General features: G+C 34.1%; 1 long non-coding RNA gene across 1 annotated transcript; it reads left to right on the top strand.

The window, feature by feature from the left end:
- Nucleotides 1–297: 297 nt before the first annotated feature.
- LOC143083678 (uncharacterized) lies at nt 298–3,098 on the top strand. The gene is made up of 4 exons (XR_012980834.1): nt 298–443; nt 911–1,092; nt 1,961–2,120; nt 2,722–3,098. It is a non-coding gene; the product is annotated as an uncharacterized LOC143083678 (long non-coding RNA).
- The last annotated feature ends 3,070 nt before the right edge of the window (nt 3,099–6,168 follow it).

The following is a 6,168-nucleotide window of genomic DNA, read 5'->3' as shown; positions in this document are numbered from 1 at the left end:
TAATTTGGTTTCTTGATTACTGATTTTTTTTATTCCCTAAAAAGCATATTGTTTGCGCTTAATTGCGAAGCATTTTTTATTATACCTGCATCTCGAACATGACATTACCTTTATAAAACATTCGCAACCCTTTGATAAAAAAAAACGAAATCAATTCAATCGTTTCTCGGGCTCTTAACACACATTCAATGAATCCATATATTACAAAACAGACAAATAATGTCATAACATTGTTTTTTTTTTTATTTCAATATAAATAAGGTTTATTTAGCATGTTCACACTTAACGTGTTTAATTGAAGAATATGATGTACAGTTGTATGGAGGAAATTCTGCCAATGAAGGCCAGCTTCTTGTGAAATATGATAACACATGGACAACGGTACACTCTGATCACTTTTCGACTAAAAATCAAGCTGTTGTATGCAGACAGCTTGGATTTAGGTATGTAGGTTATAGATTAAGTTTATTAATAAGAAGATTGCAGGACAATTAGAATTAACGAATAAGTGTGGCAATAAACTTAGCTCAATAAAACTTATACATATTCAATACACTAACTGCAATTGATGAATGAAATAACTTGTTGGATTATTTATATTCTATATTTTTTTCGGGTTTATCAAGGAATACTGTAAAGGGCGAGGACATGATCTTTTTGAAAGTATTTGTTTAAGAAAGAAATGTAAATTGGATCGGCTAGCCACTGTTTAACACTTTAACACATGTTTCAAGTGACAGATTCTGTTTACATATTGTTTTCTTTTAAGCACTTTGAATCCCATCGAACACAGTGGGAGATATGATAAAGAACTATGCTGATTATTTGTTATAGATTACTACAAGTGGTTAACAACATTGCAGATTGATGTATCCTTCGAAGTCATTTGCACACTTATTTTATATTACAGACACGGAGGAGAGAAATTCAGTAAAAAATCAATTTATAAAAATAGTCCGTTTTGGTTAATTCTAAAATGCAACGGAAAAGAACAGAATGTAGGACAATGCAATTCAATTAAAACACAGCCGTTTTCGCCATTCGACAGAGGTGTGTCAGTGTTTATTAAGTGCTATGAAGAAAGCGATCCTGGTATGTTTGCATATATGTTTCGTTTTGATTTGTTTTAATGATTTATAAATAAAATTGAGAATGGAAATGGGGAATATGTCAAAAAGACAACAACCCGACCATAGAGCAGACAACAGCAGAAGGTCACCAACAGGTCTTCAATGCAACGAGAAATTCTCGCACCCGGAGGCGTCCTTCAGTATACATTTAAATAACCATTTTTTTGCTGGATTTATTCGACAAAATATCGTATACTGGATGGGATCGGATTATAAAATGCAATAGGCGCTACAAGGAGTTTTGCAATCTGTTTTCTTTAAATTTTGGTAGAATATAATTGCCTTTACACGAATTATTGGTTTGTTTATCATCATTTGGACTGGATATGGCGGTTCATGTTTATGTCGACATCCCGCATAACCAATTCGATATTCCTCGTTAGCAGAATTATCCGGCCGAACCTGTATTGCTTTTAATTAAGTGTCCATCCAAGCAAAACTGTGTAGTGCATTCAGCTTGTCGTTGACGACAGATATGTTTAAATAGTCCCATCTGCTATCCTGTCCTTTTTTCTCTCTCGAATATAATCTAGCAGTAGTTGACTTTTGACCCGTTTTGTACTTACACAAGTAAAAGGACGGACAATACATGTGGAACAGGATCTATATTCTTTCCCGGAACACCTTTGATCCTCCCTCCGATTTTTCAATAGGTCCATCTTGGTCTAAGTTTTCGGTGTATTGATTTGTTGGTTTTTTTCCGGCGCTTTTTTTTTTGAAGGGGGATTGCCACTTGTTCATTTTTGACTTATGTCACTGAATATTCGTTTGGATCATCTGCCTCCATATGAATTTTCCAGCACTAAAAAATTATATGATATTTTTTGTAGAGCTTCAGATGACAGTTTCTTTAGAAGGTGATGGAAAGGTAATTGTTCATAGACTGGGAAAAACATGGGAAATATGCTCTTCTCGATGGTCTGATTACCAAGGTAACTCTCTGTGGGATGATGTAACGGCAACCACTGTCTGTCGTATGCTAAATAAAAGGTAGATAGTATTATTAAGTATTCAAAATTGAAAGATTTATATTGTTACCTTATGTGATACGCATGTTGAAGTCAAATTACTGCTTAAGTGTTCAATGTCACAGAATACCATTCAATATAAACAAAAAAAGGTGTGGTATGATTGCCAATGAGACAACTGTCCACATGAGACCAAAATGACACATAAATTATCAACTATAGGTAAACGTAGGGCCTTCAACAATGAGCAAAGCCCATCCCGCATAGTTAGCTTTAAAAGCCCCCGATATGACAATGTAAAACAATACAAACGGAAAAACTAACGGCCTTAGTCGACATACTAACGATTTTTGTTTCTTTTAATGAACTTGTTTAGTGAGGAAGTTTTAATTCTGCTAATTTTGATAATATCTCAACTAAATATGTGTTTTTTTTCAAAATTTAAAGTCCTTTTAATTAGTGCAACAAAGTTATGAAAATATGCTTTGTTCTTTGCCATTTCGTGAAAATATCTGGTTCACAAAACGAACGAGTATAACTTAACTAATGTTCGTCAAATTTCCCTATCTTGTACAATGCAACTTTTTTTGTAAAGTCTAAACGAAATAAGTTTCATTTTGAAGCAATGGAACCGCACAACACTTACCTTTCGCTTCACAAGAAATCCAAGTGACGGCAAATAACATACAACAAGTGTATTGTCCAAGAGGAGCTTCACATCTCGGAGATTGTTTCTATGGACGTCTTGACTTCCAGAATTATATGTTATCTCCATGGGCACCAGGTGATTGCAACGAAGCAGTAATGCATAGCACATATCGTGGTGGTGTACAATGCAGCAATTGAATAATTAACATACTTTGAAAACTTGGATTCGTTTAGTAAAACTTGCAATCCACATTCTTTTTTCAAACATTATAAATTCTTTTGAATAAATAGCTGCCAGCAAGATGTATACACAATCTTATTTAGCATACTCTCCAATAAACCAATTACCGAAAATTCATGTATTTTGTTGCTTTTTTTGCGACTTTCAAACAAATGAGAGCTAAACCAAGCTATACAACCAGGTTTAATCCAACCTTTTTTATTGTCCGGTCAGTCAGCTATTCGGGAATGTTACAGCTGTTTTTCTATTATTTTTTTGATGTGTTTGAGGTTTTGATTTTGTCATGAGACTTTCGAATTGATTTTTCTATGAGATTGCTATTATTGTTATTTTACCTTTTATCCTTTTTCAAAAATTGATTGAAACGAAATCAGAATGACAAATGAACTTAATCTGTGTTATGTTGTGATACTAAGTGATTTGATTTTAGATGATAATTGCTGTTACAGAGAGCGATTACATTTGCTGAAGCTATGATTGTACTCCAAAGAGGGACGAAAGATATCAGAGGGACAGTCAAACTCATAAATCGAAAATAAACTGAGAACGCCATGGCTTAAAGTAAAAAGACAAACAGACAAACAAAAGTACACAATACACAACATAGAAAACTAAAGAATAAACAACACGAACCCCACCAAAATACAGGGGTGATCTCAGGTGCTCCGGAGGGGTAAGCAGATCCTGCTCCACATGTGGAACTCGTCGTGTTGCTAAACTATGTAAACCTACATCACAGACAAGTAACAAAACTGACTCAAAATTTCAAACAGACAGTGTCATACGAATTATACTAACAAAAACTTCAACAAAAAGGGTGTACTTGCAACATCTGTTCGCAATCAATAACTTTAGGAACAAAATAAGTTGAACCTGTAAAATATCTAATGATTGCCCACCGGTATTCCCGATTTCATACTTTAATCAAACTGAATCTAGATTATTATTACGGCCACTAATGTATACCTTGCTTGTTATATTGGCTCCCCGGTGTCGTTGCCTGTAAAGTTTGCGCTATAACTTATTTTTACCATTAATGTATACCTTTGGAGTGAGTTTTGAAAATTTGTATAAGTATTTTCGATTCCAATTTCGTCCCTTAAAAGGTGAACTATATATATATATATAATTTATATTTTATAAAGTTTACAACTAATATATCTGACTTTCGGAAATGTTCCATTACCTAAGCAACTACTCTTCGTCCAATGTGTACACACAGAAAACAAATAAGCATCTCTAATATATTGATATTGATTGATGGTACATGTATGTTACCAATATTTCATTACAAACTTGTAAATTTTGATTTTGAACAAAATCATAATTCCATCAATGAACCCGATGCGATCACACAGCTCGGATTGGTAATAAAGATATTAGATTAATGGAGAAGAGAATCCTTAGTACATACAATCTAAAAAATGTTCCTGAAATACAAATGTATAGATATTTTAACCTATAAAAAATGACAACTAGAGGCTATTAAGAACCTGTGTCGCTAACCTTGGTCTATGTGCATATTAACAATGGCCACAAAAAAAATCATGACAAATGGTGTTTTGGTGATGGTAATGTGTTTGTAGATCTTTTTTACTGAACATTCTTGTTGCTACAATTATCTCTATCGATAATGAACTTGGCCCAGTAATTACAGTGGAAAATATTTCCTAAAAATTTACAAAAATTAACAAATTGATGAAAATTGTTAACAATTGACTATAGAGGGCAATAACTCCTTAAGGGGTCAATTGACAATTTTGGTCATGTTGCCTTATTTGTAGATCTTTTTTTGCTGAACATTATTGCTGTTTACAGTGCATCTCTATCTATAATAATATTCAAGATAATAGCCCATAAACGTTATAACGATAATAACCAAAATCTGCAAACATTTCCTTAAAATTACTAATTCAGGGGCAGCAACCCAAAAACAGGTTGTCCAATTTGTCTGAAAATTTCAGGGAAGATAGACCTGATAAACAATTTAACCCCACGTCAGATTGCTCTAAATGCTGTGGTTTCAGAGATATAAGCCAAAATCTACATTTCATCCCTATGTTCTTTTTTTTTTAGCCATAGTGGCCATCTTGGTTGGTTGGCGGGATCATGCCACACATTTTTTAAATAAGATACCCCAATAATGATTATGGCCAAGTTTGGTTAAATTTAGCCCAGCAGTTTCAGAGGAGAAGATTTTTGTAAAAGATTACAAAAATTTACAAAAAATTGGTCAACATTTACTATAAAGGGCAATAACTCCTAAAGGGGTCAGCTTATCATTTCGGTCATGTTGACTTATTTGTTAATCTTACTTTGGTGAACATTATTGCTGTTTACAGTTTATCTCTATCTATAATAATATTCAAGATAATAGCCCATTAACGGTATAATTTCCTTAAAATTGCCAATTCCAAGGAAGCAACACAACAACGGGTTGTCCGATTCGTCTGAAAATTTCAGGGCAGATAGATCTTGACATGATATACAATTTTACCCCAGTCAGATTTGCTCTAAATGCTTTGGTTTCAGAGTTATAAGCCAAAATGTACATTTTACTCCTATGTTCTAATTTTAGCCATGGCGGCCATCTTGGTTGGTTAGCCGTGTCACGCCATATATTTTTTAAACTAGATACCCCAATGATGATTGTGGCCAAGTTTGGTTTAATTTGGCCCAGTAGTTTCAGAGGAGAAGATTTTTGTAAAAGCTAACGACGACGGACGACGAAGACGGACGCCGGATGCAAAGTGATGAGAAAAGCTCACTTGGCCCTTCGGCCCAGGTGAGCTAAGAATACAGCAATGTACAGTTAAATGCGTTGTAAGAAAGAACTCGATTCCAATAAATATCAGTGCAAAGGTTTATCATATTGTGTTGTATAATCTGAAATATAGCATGTACAATACTCAGTATTAGTTGGTAAGATAACATAAAATTGAGAATGGAAATGGGGAATATGTCACAGAGACAACAACTTTATCATAGGCTGAATACAGCCGTAGGCCACAAATTGGTCTTCAACGCAGCGAGAAAATCCCGCACCCAAAGGTGCGCCTCAGCTGACTACTCAAAATATAAGTGTTGCATTCAGTTATTCTTCCTTTTTAATAATAATAATCTTCTAAATATTACGGTTAGTGCACAATACGTCACCATGCAGTCATATTTTCTAGTGCTG

Source organism: Mytilus galloprovincialis, chromosome 7 (assembly GCF_965363235.1).
Source record: "Mytilus galloprovincialis chromosome 7, xbMytGall1.hap1.1, whole genome shotgun sequence".
Classification (NCBI taxonomy): Eukaryota; Metazoa; Mollusca; class Bivalvia; order Mytilida; family Mytilidae; genus Mytilus; species Mytilus galloprovincialis.
Note: the sequence above shows the minus strand (reverse complement) of the source record. Positions and strands in the feature narration are given on the sequence as shown.